Source organism: Nicotiana tabacum, chromosome 5 (assembly GCF_000715075.1).
Source record: "Nicotiana tabacum cultivar K326 chromosome 5, ASM71507v2, whole genome shotgun sequence".
Lineage (NCBI taxonomy): Eukaryota > Viridiplantae > Streptophyta > Magnoliopsida > Solanales > Solanaceae > Nicotiana > Nicotiana tabacum.
This window is the reverse complement of record NC_134084.1, coordinates 102,606,990-102,620,740: the sequence shown is the minus strand read 5'-3', so window position 1 is coordinate 102,620,740 and position 13,751 is coordinate 102,606,990. Positions and strand designations below refer to the sequence as shown.

The 13,751-nt window shown below is 41.1% G+C and overlaps 1 long non-coding RNA gene across 1 annotated transcript; it reads left to right on the top strand.

The window, feature by feature from the left end:
• Window positions 1–801: 801 nt before the first annotated feature.
• LOC107776576 (uncharacterized) lies at window positions 802–13,531 on the top strand. The gene is made up of 2 exons (XR_001646005.2): window positions 802–1,494; window positions 13,317–13,531. It is a non-coding gene; the product is annotated as an uncharacterized LOC107776576 (long non-coding RNA).
• The last annotated feature ends 220 nt before the right edge of the window (window positions 13,532–13,751 follow it).

Below are 13,751 nucleotides of genomic sequence, written 5' to 3'. Positions count from 1 at the left end.
TTTAGAAGACTTATAGATAGAAATCTTGTAACTCATAGTTGATAGGCTTAGCTAGTCTTTTTCATTTTTTGATTTTTGATGTAATAACAAGACCGTTCGTAACCTCGACGGAATGGCACCTCGATCGGCTCTCCACCTCGGCATACTCCATCATTTCACTCACTTCTAAACTACACGTGGCCTGATTCCTTTATAGCCAAGGATATGTAGGTAGCTCAGATACCAGGGTCCGATCACATTCTCCTTCCTCTTAATTTTTGGTCTCCTTAAATGAGGGTCGGGTCAAAAGCTTGTCTAGTCGTTCTTTGTCTGAAAACTCTTCGCGTTTCCAGTCAAAGAGGGGCAGCTGTAGACATGTGATTTTTGACCCTCCCCAAGATTTTTTATATTTTAGCATGTCAATATTTAATTTAGGCCTAATATCGTTATTTCAACTATTTTTGACTCTTTTACTTTATTGTATTACAAGAAAATGAAAATTACAAAAACAAAATTTATTAATGTTTTGTAGTCATTTTTAGTCTTAAAAGATACCAAAAATAGTTTTGTATTAATAGTCAGTATTATTTTAATAGTTATTTTACTTAAGTAGGATTAATTAATAAATGAGATCGTATTTTTAGTTTCGTTCGCGGGGAAAGAATAAAACTTGGGCTCGAGCTACCCATTTTTATGCCTAATTTTGGACCTAGCTCATAATTCGCAAGCTCATAATTCCTAGGCTCATACCCCCTAACCTAAAAAACCCCATAAAACAATTAGACTCTAAGACTCTAAAAGGAGATGAGCTGAAAATGCAACAAAAAAAATCAGACCTAGACCCTATGACAAATCCGCCGTTTTCTCAAAATAAGAACCCCTCACGATATCATCTTTTTGAGGAAGCTAACCGAAAAACCTTGAAGACCTAACAATAATTCTAGAGGAGCTAAAAGTATCAGCAGCAACCGATAACACTCTAGAGCATAAGAGACCTAGAGAGTAAAAGAGATCAGTGCCGCTACACCAAGGAAAAGAACCCACCCCACTATTCTTCATCTTCTTCAGAAAAGGCCCAGAGCTAACGCCGATAGGGACCAAAAGAGCTGAAAGGAGCATCGGCTGAGGACAAAACAACGACCACCAAAAAACCAGCCCCCTACCGCCGCTGCCCTCCTCCAACGGCCAGCCACTCCGTCCTCGAACAAGCACAACCACGAGCTCACCTTTAAATCGCTGTCCCTCTCTCTACAAGAACCAGCTGAAAACAACTTCAAAAAAATCGTATGAAAATTCGGCTCAAATCAGCCCCGCCGCAACCCCGAAAACGCATCAAACTTCACTTTCGATCAGCTCTTTGAGATTCATTGTTCTTCGGGTCGAGTAGAGTTCGAGTCATCGGTGAGATTCGAGTTTCTCCCACGAGTTTCGGTCAATCTTTCGCTTGTCGAGGCCTGGTCGCGGTCCTGTGCATTGTCAAGCTTCAAAACAAACAGAATCATATTAATTTTGGAGGTCCGTTTCTCACTCTTATCTTTCTCTTCAATCTTGTATATCAATTTTTTATGGTATGAAGTCTTTGTTGTGTGTGTGCTTGAGATTGTTAGTATGTTCGCATGAGTTGGAATTCACGTTGCTTTCATGTTCTCTACCGGTTAGTTTTGGGATCATTGTTGGATCATTAGCCTTTTAATTAGGCTTGACTAAGAAAAAAAGGGAAGAAAATGTACTGATGGTTCCATATCAATTCGCATTAGTATGTTCACATGCCAAGGAAGATTTTTTGGAGTTTCTTTGGAATTCAAAAAAAAAAACTAATGACAAACGATGCCTTAATTGCTGTTGAAGATATGCCACCATTGTTCATTGTCATTTATTAGCAAATTTGTTGACGGGACAATTCCATTTGATCAGTACTTGAGGAAATAGATTTGAGGTATGCCATAAGCAAATTAAATTATCTATGGCCCTCACAAATGTTAATTTAGATATTAAAAATGAACTTCGTAGTTGCTTTAGGCACGTCAATTATATAATTATCACACCTATTACTAAAACCTGGGGGTACATTTCATGTGACCCGGTTCTAATTTCCAACAAGGTTAAATAGAACGTGTTGTGAACCACGGGTGCATTTCATGTAGCGTAGCTCGCGATATGTTTTAGGTAACCTTGAATTGATTCTTTAAATAAATAAAAGTGGCTAAAAGGTTAAAAATACACAATAGGTTTAAAACGTGTAAAAGATCAAATAAATAGGCCAATAATAACAGTTGAGCGACCGTGCTAAAACCACGAAACCCGGGAATGCCTAACACCTTCTCTCGGGTTAACAGAATTTCTTACCCGGATTTCTGTGTTCGCAGACCATAATTAGAGCCAAATATTCCTCGATTCGGGATTCTAAACTAGTGAATTGGGACACCATAAATTATCTCAAGTGGCGACTCTAAATAAATAAATAAATCCCATTTCGATTGTCACTTAAATTGGAAAAAACTCACTTATACCCTTCCGGGGTAGTAAAAAAGAGGTGTGATATTACCCACCGAGAAACATAATGCATAAACCCAACATCTCGGGGCGCTTGGACAAATGGGCCATGGAGATCAGTGGGTAGGATATCGAGTATCGACCCCAGACCGCCATTAAGTCTCAAATTTTGGCAGACTTCATGGCCGACTTTACGTCGGCCTTGATAACCGAGGTCAAAAGAGAGTTGTTTTTGAACTCGGGGACTTCTTCGGGAATCTGGACCCTCTTTACGGACGGTTCCTCAAGCGCAAAGGGATCCGGACTTGGCATAGTATTGAAGACACCAACATCTAGTGTAGTTAGATAATCTATCAGGACTGTAAAATTGACTAACAACGAGGCTGAGTATGAGGCCATGATTGCAAGTCTCGAACTGGTCAAACGTTTGGGGGCAGAGGTGATCGAAGCTAAGCATGACACCCTCCTTGTGGTGAACTAAGTTAATGAGATGTTTGAAGTCTGGGAGGAACGAATGAACAGATACCTGGATTACATCGGTTCAAGGTGTGTACCTTACAACATGTGCTTCAGGATCAAAACAGTGAGGCTGATGCTCTTGCTAACTTGGGATCGTCGGTTAACGACGATTTTAACTCGGGGGCGGTCGTACATCTCATGAGATAGATAGTGGAAGAAGGTCATGCCAAGATAAACTCAACAAGCCTAACTTGGGACTGGAGAAACAAGCATATAGAGTACCTGGATACCGGAACACTGCCCTCGGATCCCAAGGAATCAAGGGCTCTACGTACGAAGGTGGCCCGGTTCAGCTTGTCCAAAGACGGTACCCTATTTTGGAGAATGTTAGATAGCCCACTTGCAATATGTCCAGGACCAGGAGATACCGAGTATGTTCTGAGGGAAGTCCACGAAGGCACATGCGGAAATCATTCGGGCGCCGAATCATTGGTTCGGAAAATAATTAGAGCTGGCTACTACTAGATTGACATGGAAAAAGGTGCGAAAGAGTTCGTACGAAAATGTGATGGATGTCAAAGGCATGCTCCAATGATTCATCAGCTCGGGGAGCTGTTGCATTCGATCTTGTCACCCTGGCTGTTAATGAAATAGGGGATAGACATCGTCGGCCTCCTTCCATGGGCACCCGGTAAGGCTCAATTTATATTGTTTATAACTGACTATTTTTCTAAATGGGTGGAAGCCCATGCATTTGAGAAATTCAGGGAGAAGGAAGTCATTGATTTCATCTGGGACCACATAATATGCCGGTTCGAAATGTCGGCCAAGATCATGTGCGACAATGGGAAGCAGTTCATTGATAGCAAAGTAAGTAAGTTTTTCGAAGACCATAAGATCAAAAGGATCCTATCAACATCCTACCACCCTAGTGGGAATGGGCAAGGGGAGTCCACAAACAAAACCAGACTCCAAAATCTCAAAAACATATTGACCGAAGCCAAAGGAAAATGGAAAGAAATCTTGCTGAAGTCCTATGGGCATACCATACGACCTTGAAGTCCAGTACCAGGGCCACCCCGTTCACATTGGTTTATGATGCCGAAGCTCTAATACCGTTCAAAGTAGGAGAACCGTGTCTCAAATTCCGATATGCGACCGAAGAGTCGAACGACGAGGACATGAATACGAGCCTGAAACTATTAGATGAATGGCGCGAGTGCGCCCTCGTCTGGTTGGCCGCCCAAAAACAACAGATCGAAAGGTATTACAATCGAAGAGCCAACCTTCGACACTTCAATGTCGGGGACTTGGTGTTAAGGAAGGTCACACTAACCACTCGGAACCCAAACGAAAGGAAGCTAGGACTGAACTGGGAAGGTCCGTATCAAATTATCGAGATAACCGGAAAAAGATCGTACAAACTCGAAGCAATGAACGGTGAGCAACTACCGAACAACTGGAACGTAGCTCACTTGAAACGATATCAATGCTAAGGTATGATCCCATTCATTTATTTTATTTATTTATTGAACTAACATTTACAGGTAATATTCAAGAAACGATGCAACTTTTAGGCCTGAAAGCACGTGTTGCACTCTTTTTTTCTTGAACTGGTTTGTCCCAAATGAATTTTACGACAAGGTTTTTAATAATGCAGCGACAGATCGTGCTAACTTAGAATTGAATACCGGATATGAATCAGTGCCAAGAATCGCATCAACAGTACCCGAGGCTTCTCTATGATAGGCCTCGAATACTGGGGGAATCACCCTTGGAGAATAATTTTAGCAAGGAAAGAAAATTTGTGATCAAACAGTCTAGGCGCGGTCGATAGGATTTACTGTAAGGGCCAAACGGTCAAATGAACTGTGCCCACATAGACCACCTGAGACGTGACACAAAACTTGTACACATGTGTAACCTTGTACATTACGCATAAAAATGAAAGGAAGTTTCTACCTTACGGATAAATATTTTGTCCCTTAAATTTTTTGTTGTTTTCTTTCTTACATTTGGTCCCCTAAAGACATCGAGCCCAAAAGCCACCTCACTCGGGGACTGTCGTCCAAAGTAGGCTTGAACGACGCGGTATATCAAGGCCCGGGGACACAAAGCCTATCATGCAGTGCCCGTACTTTAAAGGCTACGGCCATCCCCGTTTGGGGACGGTTGTCAAAAGTAAGCCCAGATGACTTGGGGTAACAAGCCCATTGGGAAACACCCGAACGAAAAAAGGCTACGACTATCCTAGAACAGTTCTGAGGTGTCCGACACCCATAACCAAAACATAAGGCCTTCAAAATTTCTAAACCAGTTCAAAAGGCTACCCTCGACAAAATTGTAATCTAAAATATTCTAAGTACTTTGGGGAAAAGCTTTTGGTTGTACCGAGCCCCCCACAAGTCTTAAGCAAAATAATATCAGGAACGAGGCATGTTCGAACGTCCGAATAAGACATAGTTATTACGTGCTAAGGCATTTGATATCTTTTCAATCGTAAAGAAAAAGTTTGAAATTTATTGAAGGAAGAAAACCTTGTATTATATTAAAAGATTTTTACAAAGGCCAAACTGCCTCGACAAGAAATTTTTCAAAGGCCAAACACTCTCGACAAAAAAACAAAAAATCAAAAACATCTGCAAGGCAGCTAAGCAGCCTGGTCCTCACCGGAGTCCGCCTCATTATCGGGACCATCAGGGTCTTCTCTACACCTAGATCTGCCTGGACCCTCGAAGTCTTTTTCATCCTCGGGGTAAGCCAACTTCTTGGCCTCGGCCTCAAGCCCCTTAGCACTTTTGATCTCGGTCGATAAATCAAAATCCCGAGCATGAACCTCCTCGAGGGCCTCCCTTCGGGGATGCCGCTTCTTATTCTCAACAATGTCTTTCAAGAGGTCTTGGGCTACCTCGGCATCGGCTCTATACTGGGCCACCATCTCATCGACATCAGACTTAGTTATTTCATCCACCAACTTGGCAGCTTTATGTTCCTTGGCGAGGGTCTCCCGATTGGCAACAACCGAGATAGTTAAGACTTGAGCTCCTCAATTTTTTGGGACTGTGCCTTAGCCTACTCCCTCATCGCTCTAAGTTGAGCCTTTGTCGAGGCCAATTTCACCCAGGGAGTTTCCTTTTTCAAGGCCAAGAGGTCCATTTTTCCTTTCCACTCTTCATCATTGACCTTGATTACATCCATCTTGGCCCCGAGCTAGTCGATCCGATCCATCTTCATTTGGACCTATGGGTTTTGACTATTAGTCACCATGTCTAGCTCATCATCACTAACTTCAAAGATTTTACCTATTCCACCAGGTCGACGTGTTCTTTCCGAGACACGTCCAACTCGGCTCGAAGGCTCTTAGCCTCTCCTTCACTTGTCTCACTGAGAAGTTTGTACATGTCTCTCTTCTCAACGAGCTCGTTGACTTCGGCCTCGAATTGGCTCAGCTCATCTCAATACCGAAGGAAGGTATCGTGGTGAAGCACTAAGGCCTGCAAATATTAGAAGAAATATTAGGATAACCAATAACCAAGGTTGAAAAATTAAAAGGTTTGGTAAAACCTTACCCGGTTCAATGCATGTTGTGCCTCGTTGAAGAGGCATGAATAATCCAACTCGTTCATTTTTGCCTGGTCTTCTTCGGTTACCAGGCACCGGAGATAACTAGCTACCCCAACGAGTGTGGAAAGAACCCGGGCATCCTTCAAAATGGTGATGATAATTGACCACTTCCGACCAAGATCCACACTTGGGGTAGGGAACCAGTTGACCAGTCTCGGGCTTGATTTAGATCCACTTTCCCCCGAAGACAAACTTTTCCTCGGTACTTCTAATTCACCTAATCTGGTGGCGTCCTCCATGGCAATGGAGCCCACGCCATCGAAAAATCTTTGAAAGGGATCGTTCGCTCCATAGAACCCCTTATTCGATTGCTCCTTTGGTGCTTGAGCTTTACCGAATATCGATTCTGTGAATGAAGGTGATTTCGTTATGTCAACTAGCATCTCGAGGGTTCTCGACCCTCACTGCTGCATTAGCCTCTTGAACTTGAGAGGGATTGGCCTCCGTTGTTTCCCCATCAGCTGTCATCCGTTCCTCGAGCATAGACTGCTCATGGGCTAGAAAAAGATCGTCCTCCTCGGGCTCGTCCCTGAGCTAGAGGAGTGAGTCCGAGTCGAGCACTCAGGGGCTGGTGCTCTCCTTTGTCTTATGCACCAGCCTTCTTCGTGTTTTCTTTTTCTTTGAGCTCGGGGAACTCGGAGTACTCTTTCTTTTCTTCTCTTCGGTCCACCTTAGAGCAGGAGACTTAACAGGCAAGTCCTCGCCACCAACTAGAGGCCTAAGATCGACGTTCTTAGGCAAACCTGTGAAAGAAAGTAAAGGAAATAAGGACTTGTTATTAAAAGAAAAGGCCTGACACAACCTATTTAAGAAGGGAATCTTACCATGAGAACGGGCCTCCCAATGACCCTTCGAAATTTTGTGCCATGAGAGCTCAGAGTATGGCATATGTGAAATGATACCTTCGACTCACTCCTTGAGTCGCGGGACAATATTTGGGACTCGAGTGACGGCTGCATCACCATGAGTACCGATAAGGAAAAGGGAAGTAAAACATAAAATCAACAGTCAAAGGAAAGTTCTACTTATGTGACGTATTCCACTTCTCGAGGAATAGCCCGCATTAAGTCATAATCAAGTTTGGAGTCCTCATTTGGACAAAAAGGCCTTGCTAGCCTCAATCCCGGTGATCATCGATACTTGAGAATGGGGCCTTCCTGACCCGGCGCACTAGCTTTATCAGCCCCTTTGGAATATTCAGGGACTGTACAAATGGAATAGATGATCCACAGTAAAACATCATGAGTCGACTTTGTCAACAAAAGCCGCAGGAGGATCACGATCCTCTATATTGAAGGATGAATCTGATCGAGGCATACATCGTATCTCTCATAGAAATCTATAATGACCGAGTCCACTGGTCCCAATGTAAAGGGATAAGTGTAAACACTCAGATATCCCTCGACATGTGTGGTAATGGCCTTCTCGGGGTCATGTACCACTATGTTTTTATCGACCCAGTTTCAATCTTTTCGGACCGTAGGCAGGACCTCTTTAGTAATTGAGAAGATGTATCTTGAGACCTCCTTACACCGACCCTGTACAGAGGAAGGCTTTTCAATTCTGAAATCATCATTGACCGAGCGTCCCCCCGGGGATGAACATTTTAGGGGAGGTTCGGGTACTCGTTCATCAACCGCCATGCCCGGAGCGGTCTCTTAGACCTCAGTGACCGGCCGCGTGTTACATCTCGCATTTTCGTATGTTAAAGTATTATCGTAAGTTAATCAATGTAGATTCGGGGACGAGATTATATTGAGGTTATATGTATTTATGCTAATTATAAAAAGCAATAAGTAAATGTCATGAAGGATAAAGGGTAAACGAATTAAAGAGTGGGATAAGATTTAACCCCTCCCCCTAACATGGCAATCATCCCTTTCCATTTAATGACTAAGTATTAACGGTTGCAAAGTGTCACACTTTGAGAATGAATTGTGATACCAAGCTTAATTATGTGGGGCCACCTAAAAAGGTAAGAATAACAACTATAATATCTTATGAAAAGAATTTCAACAAAAGTTTCCATAACATTAGTAACGTCATTTTCTAAAAGTCATTCAAGCTTCCCATTTCATAGTTACTTAAGGAAAAGTTTCAGCCAAAGCTTTCCATTTTATGTAACGTGAACTCTAATCTCCTAAGAAGAGTTTCAGCAAGCATTCCATACATAACATTAATGCTAATTCCCTTGAGAAAGAGTTTGAAAAAAGAGGATTTTGCAATAGCAAAGTTATTGTTTTGAGCATTTCTATGGATTGTTCCCTATTTCGATCTCGCCATTATGTCTTTCGTCTAACGTATGTTAGAGGTATTGTCAAGAGAATCGACTCAGGTATGTTAAGGCTAATTTTTTTTTCTTTTGGCATGATCCAAGTAATGATACGTAAACGTAATGATATTCCATAAGTTTTTCTACTCTTAGCAGTTAAAGATGTTTATGTTATTCATTCCCATAAAGTGGTATCAGAGTAGGTCTGTCCTAGGGTTATCCACAGACCGTGTCTAATAGAGTCTTGTTTATGGGTGTGTTGTGCACCATACTTATAGACATGAGTCTACAGGACATATAGGATGTTATCCTCTCTTCTTATCTTAGATGCATGCTTAAGGATGTTCGACAGGTAGGACTCGAGCACCCGTCGTGGCCCATCGATTTGGGTCATGACACCGTGAAGTAGAAGGAACTTCTTTCTGGGAAACGGTTTTGAAAGTCTTTGTCATTATTTTAGAGAGTAAAAATAGAGGAAAATCTGGAAAAGATAAGCAAAGAAAGGAAGTTGAAGGATTGGATTTGTTGGATTGAGAAGAAGATGAGTACTATTTTTTGCAAAGGACCTTGAATAACGGGGGTAAAAGTGCTAAAGAATATTGATATCCTAGGAATAAGAGGGTAGAAGGTTTGATGTAAAGTAAAAATAAACAAAGGAGGTGGTATTTATAGGAACTCGGTGATGTTTCGCTTTCTGAGATACCCGATGGGCGGCTTATATGAATTTAATGCCATTGTGACGTGACTGACGAGACGTTTCGAATGTTTTCTCATTTCTGTCACGATGTATCGAAGTAGGAAATAGGAGCTCATGTCGTTTCTCGTCGTGTACTCTCAGAGAAACCAGGGGACTATTTGTATATAGGTGAAACCGGATCGTGATACACCCAAGTTCCCGACGTGATAAGTCAAGCTCGAGACATGATGGCAAGGGGCCGAAATTGAGGCGAAGTTCTCATCAAGTCGGAGTCCGGGGGGCATAACGCCCATCCTCAAAAATATCGGGGTCATGGTTTGGGACCAGTCCTAGCTTTGAATAACTGCGAAGGACGTTGTCAGGTAGCCAAGCACGGCCAACAGAAAGTTGTGATATCTGTGATCGGACGGGTATCACGGCGTGGATCTTGGCACTTATCGATAGGGAATCAACAATCAGTTAATTAGAAGATTTTTACCTTTTATAAGAATTGTACCTAGAGTGAGACTCTCCTACTATATAAAGAGGGACTGATGATTCATTACACACATTGTATCAAGCATTCCAAGACAATATATTATCATTTTTCTCTGTTATTAGCTCTTTTCTTATTCATCAATGTTGACTACAGTGAGCTTGGATCGAGGGTGAATATTTCACTAAGGCTGAAACTATCCCATGCGTGTGGTTTAAATTTATTTTTATCTTTACTTGTTTAATCTAATCCAATTTATTGCTTTGTGTCAAATTAATCCTTATATCCTTAAAATCACTTACAAATTTAATTATTATCCGATTTTAAGGGTAAATAGTGTCATTACATATTCAAAGACAAAATCACTTAAGGAAATTGATATCAAGTATTGTGAACTAGAAAAATAATCCCTACCTAGCATGTGCATGTGTGAATGGTTTGCAAATTTATCCCAATTGACTAGTTAATATAATTGACAAAACGTAGCAGTCGTTTTTATTAATTTTCACGCTAAACTCTTCGGACATAAGCAATACTGTACTAAATGTAAACGTATAGTAATAAAGAAATAAATTAAGACCCGTTGCAACTTCTAAACGTCTATCAAGACTATGAAAAAAAAAACTTACAGAATTGTAAAAGCCTATTTCATCATTTGCTGTTTTGAGCCATAAGAGTTAACTATTTAATAGTTATAATTTAATAGAGATTATTAAATTTATATCGTTAATAGAAACACAAAAGTATTTTCTCTTTTGTTAAATACGAAAGTATTCTGAGTCCTGTGGTATACATATCTACTCAACATGATTTTACAAATAATGTAATGTATTTTGGCTTATTTTTGTGAATTATTCCGAAAAATAAAAGGGATAAACATGCTATAGTAGATTAAAATACGTTGATTTTGTATTGACCCGACCGGTCGTTTTGAGCTCTAGCACGTCGTTTAGCGAGTTGAGGCCATTAGCAGCTTCACTTCAGGTATTATGACTTGTACGCGTGGTCAGAATTAAATTTCGGGAAGTTCGGAGTTGATTTGGAAAGAAAATTCTCATTTCAGAAGCTTTAAGTTGAAAGAATTGACTAAGGTTTGATTTTTGAGTAAACGACCTCGGGGTTTGAAGGTTCCAACAGGTTCGTATGATGATTTTGGACTTCGGCATATGTACGGATCGGATTTTGGATGACCCGGGAGTGATCCGACGCCTATAGCGAAAGTTAGCATTTTTGGAAGAATTTCATAAATTTGGGTTGAAGTGCATTTCAGTGTTATCAGTGTCTATTTGGGATTTCAAGCCCGGGAATAGCTCTGTATAGTGATTCTGGTATTGGGGGCGCGTCCGGAAGTGGATTCGGAGGTCCGTAGGACATTTTGGAGTCATTTGACTAAAGTTAGAAATTTGTAGGTTTTTGAGAAGTTTAACCGGAAGTGAATTTATTGATATCGGGGTCGGATTCTGATTCTGGAAGTTGGAGTAGGTCCGTAATGTCGAATATGACTTGTGTGCAAAATTTGAGATCAATCGGACGAGATTTGATAGCTTTCGGCAACGAATGTTGAAGTTGAAGTACTAAAGTTCATAAAGCTTGAATTGGGGTGTGATACGGGATTTCGGTGTTGTTTGATGCAATTTGAGGCCTCGAGCAGGTCCTCGTTATGCTATGGGACTGGTTGGTGTGATTGGACAGGGTCCCGGGGGACCCCGGGTGTGTTTCGGGGTGGTTTTGGACCAAATTGGGAGGAATTGTTGTTGTTGTTGCTGCTATCTGGTGTCCTACTACGCGAACGCGAAGAGAGTCCCGCGTTCGTGAAGAGGAATTTGGAGGCTGATGGAATCTAGCCTTCATGAACACGATATAGGGGTCGCGAATGCGTAAGAGGAAGAGTAAGCGGGGCTTGGAGCGGTTGGCCTTCGCGAACGCGACTGCTGGAACACGAATGCGAAGGGGGTAGTGGTCAAAGGTTCGCGAACGCGTAGAGGAAAATTTTGAAGGCTTCCTTTTTAGCCTTCGCGATCGCGAAGAATGGGCGTTTGGGCAGTGTCTTTTAAAAGACGGGGGTTGGGCTCATTTCAATCCCATTTCTTCCATGGGAGCGATTTTGGAGCATCATTTTCATCACCAAGCATGAGGTAAGTGGTTTCTACTAGTTTTGAGTTAAATACTTGGATTATATATGGATTTGGGAATGGAAATTAGTAGAATTTGTGAATTTTTGGTAGAAGGCCTAGAAATTAATATTTTGGATTTTTACCACGAATTTGGGGCATGAAATTGAGAGTCAATTATATATTTGAGCTCGTGAGGTTATGGGTAAACTTTATCTTCGAAAATTTTCGGAATCCGAGCAAGTGGGCTTGAGGGCAATTTTGTCTTTTTGAGCGGAGTTGGGAATTTATATAAATTGAATTGTTATAAGTATTAGGGTATAATTTCATTGGTTTGTCCATTATTTTGCTAGTTTTGGAGTGTTGGGCATCAGTTTGAGTCATCGGAAAGGCTTGGAAGCCGGTTATGGAAATTTCGGAGTGAGGTAAGTCTCCTTTCTAATCTTGTAAGAGGGAACTATCACATAGGTGAAATAATTAAATATGTGCTTCTATTTGTGGGGTCTACGTATGCACGAGGTGACGAGAGTCCGTGCGTCGCTACTATATGCTTAAGTCCGGGTAGTCTAGGACCTGAAAGCATGTTATACTTAAAATATTTGTAACCTTATTAACAATTTAAATTTCTTAAATCATATCGAATTGGTAAATGAATTTCTAAAGAACTTAAACATCATTTGCTTGACCGTTAAAGTGAAGTTGCCATTTCTTTGGGTAATTGTTTCCCTAATGAATTATTGATTGACTGTTTGATGTATTTATTTATATTTGACCGCGTCGCATGTATGATTTGCAAGCGGGATAATAGATTCATCTATGGTTTGACCCATTCAACCTTTTGGCAGTACATAGTTTAAATATTATGTTAGATCGGGTCGTATACCTCGGCATGATTTGTGCATGCTTGTATTGCTTGCCTTGAAATTATAAATAATGATATTGCCATCACGGCCTGAGATAAATTGATAATTGAGGAAATATGAATTTGGAAATCTCTTATTATCAAAATGATTGTTTACTTGCTACATGATTCCCTTGAGTTTACTGCTGTTTTTAATAAATCCACGACTGATTATATTATTGGACCACTAGTAAGTGTTGAAGTCGACCTCTCGTTACTACTTCTTCGAGGTTAAACTGGACATTTACTGGGTATGCGTTGTTTTCGGATTCATACTACACTTGATGTGCATTTTTGTTGCACAGGCACATGTATGTCTAGCGGCGTCATTGGGCGCAACGGCATGGTTGATACAGATACTTAGGTGAGTTTTATCTCTCGAGATGACCCGCAACTAGCAGGGTCTCCTTCAAAGTATTGTACTTCCTTTTCTGTCCAATTTGTATTCCTGACAGTTATTGTAATACATTTTATTTCCTAGAAATTGCTCATGCACTTATGACACCGGGTTTTGGGATGACTATGGGATTATTCAGTATTTAAATTTGTTAAAGACAACATTATTTTCTCGGTTAAGTTCATTATTTATTGTTTAATGTAAGGAAAAGAAATGATTTCAAAAATATTAAAATGAGGAATTAATTAACTTCTTGGTGTTGGCTTGCCTGACAGTGGTGTCCGGCGTCATCATGACCCTTAATAAATTTTGGGTCGTGACAACATGGTATCAGAGCACTAGG